We start from the raw sequence: 17,887 nt of genomic DNA on the forward strand, positions 1-17,887 counted from the left end.
GATGGTAGATTTGGGACTTGGGCTTTCTTGGTTAGATTCGGACCAAACCAAGCATGGTTTGGTCACGAGGGGGGTCCGGGGACTGTCTGGTAAGAATTTAGGGCAGATCGGTGTAGATCGAGTTTTGACTCGAATCTTCAAATGAAGATTCGAGACGGTGGGATGGGATTCGAGCTGAAAGGTTGGTGGATTCATGTTTAGGGTGTCAAGGTGGTCCTAGGGTGTTAAGGTGAAGGCCACCGGCGTTCATGCCGCCGGCTTTCATGGTGAAGAACACAGGGGCGGCTAGGGTTTGGAGGGGAAGGGGATGAGGACGAAGGCTGGGGTCTTGGATAGGGGGCAGGGTATGATAGGGACCTTATATATGGGATGGGTGGATTGATTTCAACCGTTGGATGAGGCGAGATGGACGGCTTGGATCTGCAGGCTTAGGAGAAACGGTGTCGTTTCATCTAAACGGGGTTTGGGTTGGTCCGGGTGGAAATGGGTCGGGTTCATCATGGGTTATGGGGAAGTGACCTTGACCGTAGGATGAGGAATGGATTAACGGCTGTGATTAAAAGGCCTCATACGACGTCGTTTAAGTAAAGGATTGGCCAGATCTGGGCCATTCCTTTGAATCCATCAACGGCTCACAGAGATGGTGCCTGTACGACGTCGTTTAGGCGTCTTGCAGAGGGCCTGTTGGGACTGGGTCGTTTGGGCTGTTCATTTGGGCCTCCTGATTTTAACAAATAGGAATTGGCCCAAAGTTCTTTTAAAACAAGTTTTAAACCTTTTTTCTTTATTTCTAATTTTCCTAAACACACAACCTAATTAAATAAAATTAAACACCATTAATTAATACTTAACGTATTTATTACACGCATATAAAAATGTTAGAAGTAGGTAAAATTAAACAAGGCAACAAATCAGGATAAAAATGCGTATTTTGTGATTCTCCATTTAACAAACGGATTAGGGTTTAAATTACGCATGACACATACATTTTTTTTTGTATTTTGTTTTTAATAAAAAATAAAAAATGGGCAAAAATCATAAATAATCAACAAAGTACCATGTAAAATCCAAAGTTGTACAGCAGGACCATTTGTTATTATTTTTATTTCTTTTGGAGCGATTGTCGCGTAAAACAAAAATCACGTGCTCACAGCTGCCCCTCTTTGTTCGGAAACACGAAGAGTTTTCGTGCAAAGATAAAGTGAGCGGATATGAGCGATTTTTGCCTATGGACTACTCCGTGTGAAGCATGTTTTTTTTTTGAAAGATTTGACCGAATCTTTGCTTCAAAGATTTCCTACATATCCTGGGCTAAACAGGAATCAGGTCAATGTAGTTCGGGAAGCTTCGGTAGCTGGGACTACCATGGGATTGCAATGCTTGCTGTTACTGCTGTTGCTGTTGTCAATGCTGCGTCACTGACCGCCTTATTACAACCAAAGGAAAATTGAAACTGAACTATATACTTATATGCATGTCAAAATCTAGTTACAAGATCCCTATCTATGATTCTTTTGCGACTTGATCTTGGGTCTCAGCTGATTTTGCTTGTAGACTTCGATCCGAATCTTGATGCTTGCGAGTTGTAGGTGCTTGCTCACTCTGGGATACTAAGTGAGACGTGACTGGCAGAGTTCAGGACCTTAATCGAACGTTGGAGTCGATCCGCCTTCCATTTACTTCGATATCTCGGGACATCTTCTTTTTGTCTTTTTCTTCTTTGATTCTGAGTCGAGACTCATCTCGTGGGTCATTTCGATCCGTGTGGCTCGAGGTTAGACCTGCGGGAGAAAACAAACAAACGAACGAAATTTTCTGCCCCAGTTTCACTAGGAAAATTCCGTGAATTATTCGCCAGGAAGTTCATAAAATTGATAAAAGAGGATATGCATGCTCAGTTCAGGGTTGAGGCCCTAAACCGACTAGCTGGGGAGAAGTTCGGTTTTAGAGTTGAAACTCTAATACTGACCAACTGGGGGAAAGTTCAGTTTAGGGTTCAAAACCCTAATGCTGATCAAAGGAAAAATTCAGTTTAGGGTTTAAAACCCTAATGCTGACTAAAGGAAAAATTCAGTTTAGGGTTTAAAACCCTAATGCTGATTAAAGGAAAAAGTTCAGTTTAGGGTTTAAAACCCTAATGCTGATTAAAGGAAAAAGTTCAGTTTAGGGTTTAAAACCCTAATGCTGACTGAAAGGAAAAGTTCAGCTTAGGTTTTAAAACCCTAAGGCTGATTAAAGGAAAAAGTTCAGTTCAGGGTTTAAAACCCTGATGCTGATCAAAGGAAAAAGTTCAGTTCAGGGTTTAAAACCCTGATGCTGATCAAAGGAAAAAGTTCAGTTCAGGGTTTAAAACCCTGATGCTGATCAAGGAAAAAGTTCAGTTCAGGGTTTAAAACCCTAATGCTGACTGAAAGGAAAAATTCAGTTTAGGGTTTAAAACCCTAAGGCTGATTAAAGGAAAAAGTTCAGTTCAGGGTTTAAAACCCTGATGCTGATCAAAGGAAAAAGTTCAGTTCAGGGTTTAAAACCCTAATGCTGACTGAAAGGAAAAATTCAGTTTAGGGTTTAAAACCCTAATGCTGACTGCATGGAAAAGCTCAGTTTAGGGTTTAAAACCCTAATGCTGGCTGAATGGAAAAAGGTTCAGTTTAGGGTTTAAAACCCTAATGCTGATTGAAGGAAAAATTCAGTTTAGGGTTTAAAACCCTAATGCTGACTGCATGAAAAAGCTCAGTTTAGGGTTTAAAACCCTAATGCTGGCTGAAAGGAAAAATTCAGTTTAGGGTTTAAAACCCTAATGCTGACTAAAGGAAAAATTCAGTTTAGGGTTTAAAACCCTAATGCTGACTGCATGGAAAAGCTCAGTTTAGGGTTTAAAACCCTAATGCTGGCTGAATGGAAAAAATTCAGTTTAGGGTTTAAAACCCTAATGCTGACTAAAGGAAAAATTCAGTTTAGGGTTTAAAACCCTAATGTTGACTGCATGGAAAAGCTCAGTTTAGGGTTTAAAACCCTAATGCTGGCTGAACGGAAAAAGTTCAGTTTAGGGTTTAAAACCCTAATGCTGACTAGAAGGAAAATTCAGTTTAGGGTTTAAAACCCTAATGCTGACTGCATGGAAAAGCTCAGTTTAGGGTTTAAAACCCTAATGCTGGCTGAACGAAAAAAGTTCAGTTTAGGGTTTAAAACCCTAATGCTGACTAAAAGGAAAAGTTCAGTTTAGGGTTTAAAACCCAATGCTGACTGCATGGAAAAGCTCAGTTTAGGGTTTAAAACCCTAATGCTGGCTGAATGGATAAAATTCAATTTAGGGTTTAAAACCCTAATGCTGATTGCATGGAAAAGCTCAGTTTATGGTTTAAAACCCTAATACTGGCTGAAAGGGAAGAGTTCAGTTTAGGGTTTAAAACCCTAATGCTGACTAAAGGAAAAATTCAGTTTAGGGTTTAAAATCCTAATGCTGACTAAAGGAAAATTCAGTTTAGGATTTAAAACCCTAATGCTGATTGCATGGAAAAGCTCAGTTTAGGGTTTAAAACCCTAATGCTGGCTGAATGGAAAAAAGTTCAGTTTAGGGTTTAAAACCCTAATGCTGACTAAAGGAAAATTCAGTTTAGGGTTTAAAACCCTAATGCTGATTGCATGGAAAAGCTCAGTTTAGGGTTTAAAACCCTAATGCTGGCTGAATGGAAAAAAGTTCAGTTTAGGGTTTAAAACCCTAATGCTGACTAAAGGAAAAATTCAGTTTAGGGTTTAAAACCCTAATGCTGATTGCATGGAAAAGCTCAGTTTAGGGTTTAAAACCCTAATGCTGGCTGAATGGAAAAAAGTTCAGTTTAGGGTTTAAAACCCTAATGCTGACTAAAGAAAAAATTCAGTTTAGGGTTTAAAATCCTAATGCTGACTGGCTGGGACAAAATTCGAGAACAACAACTGACCTCTTTTTTTTGAATTTTCTTGTTTTAGTAGAAGATAAAGGGAGTTTCGTGGAAACTTACCTTTCGAGTGAACTCCTTATTGCCAAAATATTTCTTGTACCCATGTACCTTCTTCTTTGGGCGACACCTGCTTCTTGCACGGTTGTCTTGGATTATACCTGTTTCAACTTTTCAGACAAAGGACAATTGTTAGTTCGGAAATGACGGTCGGTTTGGTGACCTTGATCGTTCCCGGTTGCTTTGTCGCGTCTTCATTTCCATTGCAAAGTCCCACCATTGATTTGATTCAAATGGCGAAACCCTTTAGACTGCTCAGGCTTGTACTTCCGGATTCTGTGATGAGTTACCTCGTAAGGCTCTTTTTTTTTTGTGCGTCCCGTTTTGCTTGGAGGTTCTCAACGGGGATTTTATTGGAGGTATTCTGTGGGGATTTGTACAAAAGGAAGCCCTGTGGGGGAATATTTACAAAGTGGATTCTTTGTGTGGATTTTTGTACAATGGGGCATGCTGGGGATTTATTTCAAAGCGGACTTTCTGGGATTTGTTGGGTAAGCTTGTTGGGGAATTTTTACAAAGGGACTCGCTGGGATGTGCTGGGGAGATTCCATTTTTTTTTTCTTGGGAGACTCTGTGGGGATTGTACAAGGGGAGACTCTGTGGGGATTTGTATAGAACGGACTTGCTGGGGGAAATTTTTCTTTTTCCTCTTCTCTTCGGACGCCATCAAACATCATGATTCATCAGGCTTGGACAAACGTACCAACGAATCGAGGTATTTTCCTTCACGAAACGGAATTCCGTGCAACCAAACCTGCCACATGTCCTTTTCGGTACATCTAGAACTTGGGCTTAAACATGAAAGAGATTCGAAGAAAAACAAAGAAAATATAAAACGAATTTCAGAAAAGGAGTGCCCCTTTAGGGACGAGAAAAACTTATCTGAGGAAGATAATGCTGGCTCTAAATGACATGACATGCTCTTTGGACTGGACGCCTGACTTTCCATGAGCTTGCGTTTCCCTGAACCAAAACGGATCTGTGATTCCAAATCGGTGGAACTTTGCCGAAACCTCTTTGGGTGGAGTCACTCTTTCGGCCAACAGCGCCCTTTGCGGGTTTTCGCTGGCTGACCTCTCTCATTTCTCTTCCTGTCATCGCTTGATAGTACTCTTTGTGAGTTTTTACTAAACAAGCTCTCTCATTTTGGTTTCTCCACTCCCGTCGCCTCGCGGTGCCCGAAGGTTTTCACCGACGAGACTCTCTCATTTTATCTCTCTCAATTCAAAGTGTGCTGGTATCCATTTGTGACACTTATTGGCTTCCCGCTACCTTTGGTAATTGATTTGAAGGCTTGTGCTTGGTAAAGAGAGGTAGATGATACTAACTTCTAAACTGCTCAATGCGCCCCAGTTTCAATGTCAGGGTGAATGAGATTTTATTGTTGGTGTGACTGAACCTCAGGGAGAGGCTGCCTACGTATCCTTTCGGAATCAAGTCAAACGTAGTTCAGGCCTCAATTAATATTTTGTTTTGTTTTTTTTTTGTTTTTTTTTTGTTTTTTTTTGTAAACGGCTCAAAGGTTTGTAGAGAGAATTGGGTAGTGTTTGGGGAGTAGTGGGGAACAAAACCTTCGTCATTTCAAATGTGTCAAGACTACTGGAGTATAATTCAGACGTAGTATCTCTTGACTGCATCCGCATTTACTACTGTTTCGGGGTCATTTCCTTCGATATCACCTAGATATAATGCCCCTTTCGGCAATATCTTCCTTATGATGTATGAGTCTTTCCAATTTGGAGCAAACTTCCCTTTTGCTTCCTCATGATGTGGCAGAATACGCCTCAGTACCAACTGACCTACTTCGAAATTCCTGGGTCAGACTTTCTTGTTGTAAGCACGGGCCATCCTTCGTTGGTACAACTGTCCGTGACAAACCGCGGCCATTCGCTTTTCATCAATCAAAGTCAATTGCTCTAATCGAGTCTTGACCCATTCGCTGTCTTCGATTTCTGCTTCAACAATGGTTCGAAGCGAAGGGATTTCTACTTCTGCTGGTATCACAGCCTCGGTCCCATAAACCAAAAGATAAGGAGTTGCTCCTACTGACGTGCGCACCGTAGTACGATATCCTAGCAACGCAAATGGTAACTGCTCGTGCCACTGTCGGGAACCTTGGATTGTTTTTCTCAAAATCTTCTTGATATTTTTGTTCGCCGCTTCTACAGCACCATTGGCCTTTGGCCGATAAGGAGTAGAATTCCTATGCGTTATTTTGAATTGCTCGCATACATTTCCCATCAAGTGACTGTTCAAGTTTGCTGCGTTATCTGTAATGATAGTCGCGGGAATACTGAAACGACAGATAAGATTTGAGTGCACAAAATCCACTACAACTTTTTTAGTGACCGACTTGAGAGTGACAGCCTCTACCCATTTTGTGAAGTAGTCTATGGCAACCAGTATAAATCTGTGTCCATTTGAAGCCTTCGGCTCGATTGGTCCAATGACATCCATGCCCCAGGCGACAAATGGCCAAGGTGCAGACATGGGATGCAGCTCCGTGGGAGGTGCATGAATCAAATCACCGTGCACCTGACACTGATGACATTTCCGAACGAAGCTAAAGCAATCCTTTTCATGTGAGGTCCGCATGTGAGGTCCGCACACACCTGCGTGTACTTCGTGCATGATTTTCCTCGCCTCCTCGGCGTCGACACATCTTAATAGGTTGAGGTCCGGAGTCCTCTTGTACAACAATTCACCGCTCAGAAAGAAACCACTTGCATGTCGCCTAATGGTTCTCTTTTGATCTCTAGTAGCATGCTCGGGGTATTCTTGCGTCTTCAAGAACCTCTTGATGTCATGGTACCAAGGCTGCGTATTTGATCCCGCCTCGATTACATTGCAGTAACCGTGTCTTTCCTTGATTTGGATTTCCAAAGGATCGACGTGAGCGTTGCCCGGGTAGGGTAGCATCGAAGCCAGAATAGCAAGTGCGTCTGCCAGTTCATTGTGACACCTCGGGATATACCTGAACTCTATTGATGTAAAGCGCTTGCCGAGGTCCTCCACATGCTGTCAGTAAGGGATAAGTTTGACATCCCGAGTTTCCCATTCGCCTTGGGCTTGCCGGATAATCAGGTCAGAATCTCCCATAATCAGTAAGTCTTCGACATCCTGATCGATTGCCATATGCATGCCCATGATGCAGGCTTCATACTCAGCTGTATTATTTGTGCAAAAGAAACGAAGTCTAGCTGTGGCGGGATAATGCTGACCAGAAGGCGAGATCAAAATTGCCCCAATCCCTACACCCTTGGCATTCACGGCTCCATCAAAGAACATCTTCCAAACATGAGCGTCCTCCGAGACCACTTCTACGGTGTTTACTTCTTCATCTGGAAAGTAGGTACTCAATGGCTGGTATTCCTCATCGACCGGATTTTCGGCCAAATGATCTGCTAGCGCCTGGGCTTTCATTGCCGTGCGAGTGACATAGACTATGTCGAATTCAGTAAGCAAGATTTGCCACTTGGCCAGTCTTCCAGTAGGCATCGGTTTCTGAAATATATACTTCAAAGGATCCAACCTGCTTATGAGGAACGTAGTGTGGGCTTGGAGATAATGTCTCAGCTTTTGAGCAACCCACGTGAGAGCGCAACATGTCCTTTCCAGCAGAGTGTATTTGGCCTCGTAGCCGGTGAATTTCTTGCTCAAGTAGTAGATTGCTTGCTCTTTCTTTCCGGTTATGTCGTGTTGTCCGAGGACGCAACCGAAAGAGTTCTCCAAGACTGTCAGATACAAGAAAAGTGGCCTCCCTGGTTCTGGAGGGACCAAGACTGGGGGATTCGAAAGGTATTCTTTGACTTTATCAAAGGCTTCTTGACACTCAGTTGTCCATTTAATCGCCGCATCTTTCCTTAACAGCTTGAATATGGGCTCACACGTGCTTGTCAGCTGGGCAATAAACCGACTGATGTAGTTCAACCTGCCCAACAGACTCATCACGTCTTTCTTTGTTCTCGGGGGAGGCAGATCTCTGATGGATTTTATCTTAGTTGGATCTAGCTCGATACCTCTCCTGCTTACGATGAAGCCCAAAAGTTTGCCCGACGGAACTCCGAAAGCGCATTTGGCTGGGTTCAGCTTCAAGTCATACTTCCTTAATCTCTCGAAGAATTTCCTCAAGTCTTGGATGTGATTATCCTGCGTCCTGGACTTGACTATCACGTCGTCCACGTACACCTCTATTTCCTGATGCATCATGTCATGAAAAATGGCAGTCATGGCCCTCATGTAAGTAGCCCCAGCATTCTTCAAACCAAATGGCATGACCCGATAACAGTAGGTGCCCCAAGGCGTGGTGAAGGCAGTTTTCTCGGCGTCCTCTTCATCCATCAATACCTGATGATACCCAGCGTAACAATCTACGAAAGACTGTATTTCATGTGTGGCGCAATTATCAATGAGGATGTGGATGTTGGGCAGTGGGAAATTATCTTTGGGACTTGCTCTATTCAAATCTCGGTAATCTACACATACCCGAGTCTTCCCGTCCTTTTTCGGTACTGGAACCACATTCGCCAACCATGTTGTATATTGGACTACCCGAATCACTCCCGTTTTCAGTTGTTTAGTGATCTCCTCTTTAATCTTGTCGCTGACCTCAGTTTTGAACTTTCGTTGCTTTTGTTGAACTGGAGGACAATCAGGATGAATCGGCAATTTATGAACCACTAGATCAATACCTAGTCCCGGCATGTCATCATATGACCAAGAAAACACGTCTTTAAATTCAAAAAGAAGTTGAATTATCGCATCTCGCGTTTTCTTGTCCGTGTGAATGCTTATCTTAGTCTCCCGGATTTCCTCCGGGGTTCCTAAATTTACCGGTTCAGTGTCATTCAGATTTGGCTTAGGTTTATTCTCGAAATGTTCCAAATCTCGGTTTATTTCCCTAAAAGCCTCTTCTTCGTCATATTCTGGTTCTGAGTTCATTAATTCACAGTTAAATAGCTCGTTGTGATCTGGGCGTGAAGTCCGCAAGCATGTCATATTTAAAGCCGCATTATTATAACTGAAAGGAAAGATAAAAGGAAAAATAACACAAATCAGAACAAAAGAAAGAATGGGAAAGCAATGATGATTTTTTCTCATTTTCTTTGGAAAGTTGGAAGACAACAATGTTTACAACTCAGGAATTCAAAACAACAATTGAAAGGAAGAAAACGTTCAAGTTATGTCCTGGAGACAACTTGTGACACAGGAAAGGTGGCAGGACAGGTCTACCCGGACTTCCGTCTAGTCGGGAATGGCGTGGCCTCCCAGTTTTGAAGTTTGGCATTCGGCCCCACGTACATCATCTCAGCAGTGCTTGTGCTTTCACCTGGTTGAACCATGTGGACCTCGTAGAGCATCTCTCTCATCGCCCTACATATCTCCTCGATTTCCTCAGCTGTGAAGACCTCATCATCTTCTTCTTCAGCGTACCCTGGCCTGATGAAAGTTGCATATAAATCCGGCAATGGTCGAGGTAACTTCCAACCCTCATTTTTCCTTTTCTTTGCCCACTCTTCGTCTGCTGGAGTAGGTTTGAAGCCTAGTCCAAAGGGTTTCTTGGTGACTGGCAAGGTAATGGGTTCTGTTATTCCCTGAAGGGTTTGTCCAAGCCCCTTCCCTGGCCTAAATCCGTGTCGGATCATCTCTTTGGCCACCATAACCGAGGCGTTAGACAAGAAAGGCTGGGGGCAGGGTATTCCCTCTTCGTGCTGCTCTGCCAGTACAATCTCAAAAGCTTGATAGACCGTATGTTCGCTCCCTTCTCTCGGTTCCAGATATGGGATGGATGGGTCCCGATAAATAGCATGCTCATCTTCCCCATGGACCACGATCTCTCGGTCTTCGTACTCGAACTTCACCATCTGGTGAAGAGTGGAAGGCACGGCTCCTGCCGCATGGATCCAAGGTCTGCCAAGGAGAAAATTGTAGGATGTATCCATGTCGAGCACCTGGAAGGTTACTTGAAATTCGACTGGTCCTATGACCAACAACAGGTCTATTTCTCCCATGGTATCTCTCTTGATGTCGTCGAAAGCCCTTACGCAGACATTGTTGGGTCGGATTCTCCCGGTTCCAATTTCCATTCTTTGTAGCGTGGAGAGCGGGCAAATGTCAACACCTGAGCCCCCATCCAACATTACCCGCTTGACATAATAGTCTTCGCATTTAACTGTTAGATTCAAAGCCTTGTTGTGTGCCGCTCCTTCCGGGGGTAAATCATTCTTGCTGAAAGAGATTTGGTTGACGGCGAAGAATCTTTCTGTCATCCGCTCTAGTTGTTCAACCGAGGTTTCAACTGGCACATATGCTTCATTCAGGGTCTTCAGTAAGATCTTTTGATGCTCGGCCGACCTCATCAACAATGATAGCATGGACACTTGCTCGGGGTACTTGCGCAGTTGATCTATCACTTCGTAATCCGGCATTTTCATTTGTTGGAAGAACACTTCCGCTTCTTCAACACTTACGGGCTTCTTTGGCGGGAAGCGCCTTTGTGTGGCGTTGTTCAGTTCTTGGGTATTTGAATACCTTCCAATGAAAGTGTTTTCTGGAAGTTCTCCCATGACCTCTTTACCTTTGTACATTACCAAAGTCTTTTGATAATTCCATGGCACTGTGGACGGGTTGGTCATTGGCTTTTGTGGCACGCGTCCGATAACCACTGGCTCATTCAGCCGAGGTGGTTGAATCGTCCCCCGGACCACATAGGCCCCTTTTGGCACGTACATAGGTTTTGTCTTTTTGATCCCGAAGTTCTGCGTCTTCTCAGCTCGACCTCGTGGTATGTAAAGAACTCCATCCTTTACCGGTACCACTTTCTTCTCCACCTTCTTTTCAGGCTCGCTCTTTATAGCCTTGGCCTCCTCCCCCTTTTCTGGTTTCTGGTCTGTCTCAGGCCTTTTCCCCGTGTCGACAATGGCGATTATAGCTTTCAGAGCAGGGTCGAATTCTTTGTCTTCGCAAATCATTCCGATCAGCGGCCCATTATTGTGAGCAGGTAATGGATTGTTAGTTACATTCGGGATCTCCTCGTCCCTTAGCACTATTTTCCCTTGCTCTATCAAATTCTCGACCACTCTTTTCAACGACCAGCAGTCATTTGTATCATGTCCCTCGGCCCCTGAATGATAGGCGCATCTGACTCCAGCTTTGTAAGAAGGTGACGTCGGGTTTTGCCTTGTTTGAGGGATTGGTTGCAAGAAACCCAACTGGACTAGCTTCGGGAACAAAGTAGAGTATGGTTCACCGATGGGCGTGAAAGTCCGCCTTCGAGGTGGCTCCTGAGGGCGGAAATTATTCTGCGGGTGTTGCGGGTTATAGTGGTTGCGGTAAGGAGGCTGATTTCTGGGAGGTGGAGCTGGGCCTCGGTTGGCTTGTTGCGGCGGATGGGCATAAGGCTGGGCATTCATGACCATATAGGGTTGATGAGCATATGCCAGATTTGAGTGGGGGTAGTAGTGTTGTGGGGTTCTTTCAACGGGGCCTAGGATGACGATACTCCCTTGCTTCTGAGGCTGCCATGGTCGTTTCTTCCTTCTTCTTTTCTCTTGTCATTCCTCTGGACCCGCTTTGGACGGCTTGGGAGGTCGCCCTTATGGCTGCTTGACTCAGAATCCTACCTGTTTTCAGACCATTTTCCACCATCTCTCCAATCTTGATCGCTTCCGCGAATGGCTTACCCATGGCTGACATCATGTTTTGGAAATAGTCAGACTCTTGAGCCTGGAGAAAGGTAGTGACCATTTCCACTTCATCCATGGGAGGCTTCACTCTTGACGCCTGTTCACGCCACTTAATAGCATATTCTCTGAAGCTTTCTGAAGGTTTCTTCTTCAAATTCGACAGAGAATTTCGGTCTGGCGCAATGTCGATGTTATACTGGAATTGTTTCACAAAATCTCTGGCGAGATCATCCCATATATGCCATCGGGACATTTCCTGGTCCATATACCATTCCGAGGCTATCCCTACTAGACTTTCCCCAAAATATGCCATTAGCAGTTCTTCTTTTCCGCCGGCTCCCCGCAATTGGTTGCAGTATTTCTTAAGATGTGCAATGGGGTCACCGTGCCCATCGTATTTCTCAAACTTTGGGGTCTTGAAACCTACTGGCAGGTGCACGTGAGGGAACATGCATAGGTCGGCATAAGAGACACTCTTCTGTCCGCTCAAACCTTGCATATTCTTCAAGCTCTATTCAAGGTTTCTCATTCTTTTGGCTATCTCATTTTGTTCCGCAATTCTGGGGGTCTGATCCTGCCCGAGTGCAAGCTCGCACTGAGGCGGTGGAGGATTAGTGCTGGTAGCGAACCTAGTTGGTTCCATTGAGAACGATGGTGCTTGGAATGTAAAAGAGGATGAGTCAAAGCTTGGCTTGTACGTGGTAGGCTGTGCCGTAATCGGGCAAGGCGATGCAGTAAAGATGTTCATGCTTGCATCAGTGGATGACATTCGGGGATGAGGCTCAGAAGGCGATCCAGCAGAGAAGGCTGAGGTGGCTGGGTACCCGAATGGGGTAGCAGGATAATTTATGGGGACATTAGAAGTCCCACTTGACCTGGAGAATAATTCAGGGAATCCGGGGACGACACTTGGCGGCTCTTTCCCATTATTCCAGTCGTCCAGCATTTCCAACATGCGGAGCCGTAGGATTCTATTTTCCTCCGCAGTTGCGGATTCAGGTGTGAGGACGGCTGAGATCGAGCTCTCCTCGGAAACAGGGATTGTTTGCAACGGAATTTCTGAAGACATTTCCACACTTCCTTTTGACCTGGTGAAGTAAGTGTGAGTACTGCTTCTGGTCCTAACAACAGGTAGTTGAACACTTCTCCTTGACCTCGTGAAGTATGAGTGCGAGGCCAGACTTTCACCAAACCAACCGTCTTTTCCAAAAACCCTGGAGGTACTCAACGACAAACGCACGGTTAATTTGCAGCAAATAACAGATAGTCAATCTCACGTTGGGCATGATGCACCTATACAGTTGAGTGGATTACTACATGTTTGCTACGAGAGCATGCGTCATTCCGGCATTTTTCCTCTTATTATTTTTTCCCCTTTTTTTTGTTTTTCTTTTATTATTTTTTTATTTTGCAGTAAAAGAAATGCGACCGGATCCGATGAGGACTGCCTACGTATCACGATGCCTACGTGAATCAGATCATTACGTAGTTCGAAACACAAATGAAAGAAACACACCTTTTATTGTCGAAACAGTTTATTACAAAACTACATTTTGTAAAAGAAAGAGCAAACTTTAAAAATAAACCTAGACTCATCCTAGACTAAACAAACTGATGGGAAAAACAAGCAACAGATGCTAAGATACAGACTCGACTTATGAGTACATTATGGTTTTGACAATTTGTGTCCGCGGGGCATCGTTCGGCCTCGCCGCGGTCCTAGGTGTGAGATCCCTCTCAAGTTGCTCCAGCTCATGCATGGTCTGCTTGACATAGCTCATTACTGCCGAGAGGACGGTAACGCTGGTCATGTTCTCACATCGTAGACATCGTCGGGTGATGGCATGGGCAATGGCCTTGATCCTATCTCTGGTTTGCTTCTTCTCTATGAGTAGGCGTTTTATCTGATCGCTACATATCTTGAACACCTGAGCATCCTGTATATGCTGATGTTTTAGTTGCCGTACTTCTAACTTCATCTGGGCCAACGAATCGTACCAGTATCTGCTCTCAATTTGGAAATCCTGGGCCTGATTAGCTGCTTTGATCTCAAGTGTAGCCATCTGTCTCTTTATTTTAGCAACAGTTTTCTCGTGATCGCCTTCCAATTGATTCAAGTGTCGGCGATGCTTATCTGCTCTTGTATCCCATTGTGCCCTGAGCTCTGCTATGATGTTTTTAGATTTCTCTAAATCCTCTTGCCATTCCCTGACTTTGCCTTTTAGCCTTTTTATCAACTGCTCATCTGCTCGACGCCTTGGCTGCTTATCCGCATCTATCCTTGTCTATTTGATCTGGGCTTTGAGCATTTCATTTTCCTGAATCAACCTGTTTCGTTCTCCCAGATTGGTAGCAACTTGCACGTTGTGATCATATTTCAGGCTTTCCACTTGTCGCTTCAACCTGCTGATTTCGGCACAATAGCCTCTTTCTTTTGCTAGCCAATCCCACTGTTTTTGCGATGTTTCAGCGAAATTCAGGATGTGGGGTCTCTTAGCCGGCCTTTCATGCTCAAGTTCCCTTCTATACCATGCCAGGTAACCTGGCGCCGTCTCCCCTTTGGCTCGATCCCGCACGCAAGTATCTGATTTCAAATATTGACACTCACTCCAGATTTGGCGAATTTTCGCTTCTGGAAACTGTCCGTTAGGACTTATCTCAACTGCTTGAGTGCTAAGATCTTCCTCATAAGGTACTGTCTGGCATCTTCCGAGCTGTCTCAAAACTCGGCAGGGTGCGTAAGGTTGAATGCTCTTAAGCCCCATCAGTAAGAAATGGGTTTTAGCTGCCGGCATATATATGACCTCGTCAACAGGCAACCATCCCAGTGTCCATTGTATTTGGCTGGCAGTAAGAGCTTGAAAGAACGAGGTCCATGCCATGACTCCTTTGGGCAAACTAATCTCTTTGGTTCTCGTGTAAAATTCTTCTATGCAAGTCTTTTCCGGGGAACCATGGCTCAAAATCTCGGAACGATGGCAGAGGTGCTCGGTCATCCACATTTGTAGGAGCAAGTTACAACCTTCGAAGAAATTTCCTCCAGCTTTACAGGCTGTAAGAGCTCGAAAGATGTCAGATACCAACATAGGCGCGAGAGTACTGTCACTTTGCGTGAGTAAAGTGCTGACGACCCCGGATATCTTCAAATCAATGTTTCCGTCTTTCCTTGGAAATACCAGAAGGCCCAGGAACATCATCATGAAGGCTACCCGTCTGTGTTTGTCCCACTTCTGACGAATACCTTTGCTGCACAGTTTGTTGATTGGATTATTGAATCCTCCCTCATGACCGTACCTATCATATATGAAGCATGGAGTACAAAAACCGGCAGCCAGATCCGGGTCGTGGACCGTTCTGGGTATCTTCAGTGAATCTAGGAACCGATGTACCGTGACAGCTCTTGGGGCGACCAAGTATTTTTGCCTCAACGAAAGTTCAGCATTTCCGATGTACCCAGCCATTTCTTCCAAAGTCGGGGTGAGTTCAAAATCAGATAAATGGAAAACATTGTGCGCCGGGTCCCAGTAAGTGACTAAAGCTCTTATGATATCTCCCTGAGGCTGGATTTCCAACAAACCCACGAGACCTTTCAGATATTTCTTATCCTCATTTTGTCCTTCAACACCTAGATCATTCCACCATAGCCGTAACTTGACAGGGATTTTGGTCATTATTGAAAAATGTTCATTTTGCATCGTGCTCATCCTGTACATTTATTAAGGTGATTTTAACAAAATGACTTGACTCAAAAATATTTTACAAAGGGGATCAAGTTTTGAACACGACCTTTAAGCACTTTGGGGACGAAGATTTTAAGGCTGTGTGGGTCAACTGGACAAAAATACTAAACAAGACCCAAAGGTGGCTGTTTATGCAAAGTCAGCCTTCCGGCGTCCCTTTCGGGAACATTCGGCTATTTATGACAAACCGCATCACCTGACTTATTTATGACTTTTTTTTATAGTTTTTCAAATTAGAAAACTCAAATATTGCCAACACGGCCTTTCAACGCCTCGGTGACGAAGATTTTAAGGCTGTGTGGGTCAACTGGATCAAACCTTGAAAAATGACTCAAATGTGGCCGTTTATGCAAAGTCAGCCTTCCGGCGTCCCTTTCGGGAACATTCGGCTATTTATGACAAAACAGCATCACCTGACTTATTTATGACTCTTTTAAAATTTGACATATATTTTTGGCTATTTTTAGCAAAAGGGAAGGTTGGACACCACCCAACTTATTTACGGCAAAATTTAAAATTTGACACGTTTTTATTTATTTATTGATTTTGGCTATTTTAGCAAAAGGTGGGGTTGGACCCGATGAGGGTTGCCTACGTATCTCACATCCGGTGAGAATCAAACCGGCGTAGTTCTCGACATCATGGATAGCGAAAAATAAATTAAACCTAGAAAGCAAGAATTTATTTTCTTTTGAAAAGAGATAAAGCAAGAATTTTTTTAGGAAGTATTTGGACTATTAGTCTGAATTTATAAAAGAGGTACTACAAAAGAAACAACACATTTTTTTTTGAATTATGAATTTTCCAATTTTCTTTTTTTTTTTTACTTTTAAATAAATACCCTTTTTTGATTTTTTTTTTAAAAGAAAAGAAAAATTTTCATATGCTTTTTTTTTAATAAATCAAATTAAAAGACAAATGTTGGTTTTATTCCTTTTTTTTAGAAAAATTCCGGTGAGGTTGTGACACTACTTGGATATTGGTTTTATTTTCCCAAAATATGTAATTATCTCCCTACGCTGCTATTTTTCCTTTTTTTTTAGAAACCGGTCAGCATACGGAACCGAAGCAAATAAATGCGCAGAACAAATGGGATGCAGCAGGGTGGTCTTTTCATTTCAGGTTGCCTGTCCTAGACGGACCCAACCCCTGTGTTGAGCCCCTAAGTCAAATGCAACATGATGCAAATAAACGTTCCTACTAGGGATCCGACATGAGGTCTCGTTATACTAGGTTTATACCCTGGGTATTTGTTCTAGACTGTGTACCCGAGCGGACAACTCGAGCCGAGGAGGGGGCTACGTACCGGGGACCCGCGAGATCGTCCGGCTTTGTAACTTGTCCGACCTCTTTCTTATTTCAGGTATTGACACTAACAGAATAGGGAGTCTCGACCAGCGAGCTTCTCCCCGGAGGTAAGAAGAGAAGGGTTTCGGCACAGTTTATATACAGTTCAGATAATATCAAAGCGGTAAAAGACAACATTTAGCACGTTATGCAAAAATATGTAATAAAGATCAGATAATAAAGCCAAATATAACAATTATTCTAAGCTCGAATTCTTGAACCCTGAACCAGTGGTTCTGGGTTCCTTCCCCAGCAGAGTCGCCAGAGCTGTCACACCTCCTTTTTGCGCGCCCGCCCCGAAGGGTTAAATGCGCGAGGGAGTTTTTCCAATTTAAGTGACAATATTCGAAATGGGATTATTTATTTAATTCAGAGTCGCCACTTGGGAAAGGTTTGGCTTTTGGTGTCCCAAGTCACCGGTTTATCTTGAATCCCAAATCGAGGAAATTTTCGACTTTTCCAAATGAAGTCTGCGAACCAGAAATTCTAAGTAAGGAATTCTGTTGACCCGAGGGAAGGTGTTAGGCACCCTCGAATCCCGTGGTTCTAGCACGGTCGCTTAAATTGTTATAATGGCTAAATATCTGATTTAAATACATGTTGTGACTTATGTGCTTTATTAAGTTTAAACCGCTTTTATTATTATCATTTAGTTTTATAGAATTGCAACGTCGCGAAAATGCATCTCGAACCACGTCACAATCAATGCACCCGTGATCGTCGACACATTTTGACTCCGTTGAGATTTGGATTTGGATCACATCAATGTGCACCCGTGTTTAAGAAGGTTAAATTATTAAGCCGCGCCTAAAGAGTCTAGCGCGTTATTATTTTTGTAGAAGGCCATGAAATTCACTAAACGGCCTATCCCGAATTCTAAAAATTTATTATGGTTATTTATTGAGGGCCCTGCAATTTTGCGTTTTATTTGGCGAGGCTCGTCTCTATTTTAGAAAGGATATCTTAAAGTGGCTACATTTCTAATGCGTTTGTCTCTAAAACTAGAAGAAGAAAAAAAGGTACATGCTAATTTAATTATATGCTTTGGCCTAATCCGGATTCTTATGGTTAATTATTTACAAAGTGAAGAGGCGTCATACCTTGTGAAACATGCGAGATT

The sequence above is a fragment of the Nicotiana sylvestris genome, chromosome 12 (assembly GCF_000393655.2).
Source record: "Nicotiana sylvestris chromosome 12, ASM39365v2, whole genome shotgun sequence".
Lineage (NCBI taxonomy): Eukaryota > Viridiplantae > Streptophyta > Magnoliopsida > Solanales > Solanaceae > Nicotiana > Nicotiana sylvestris.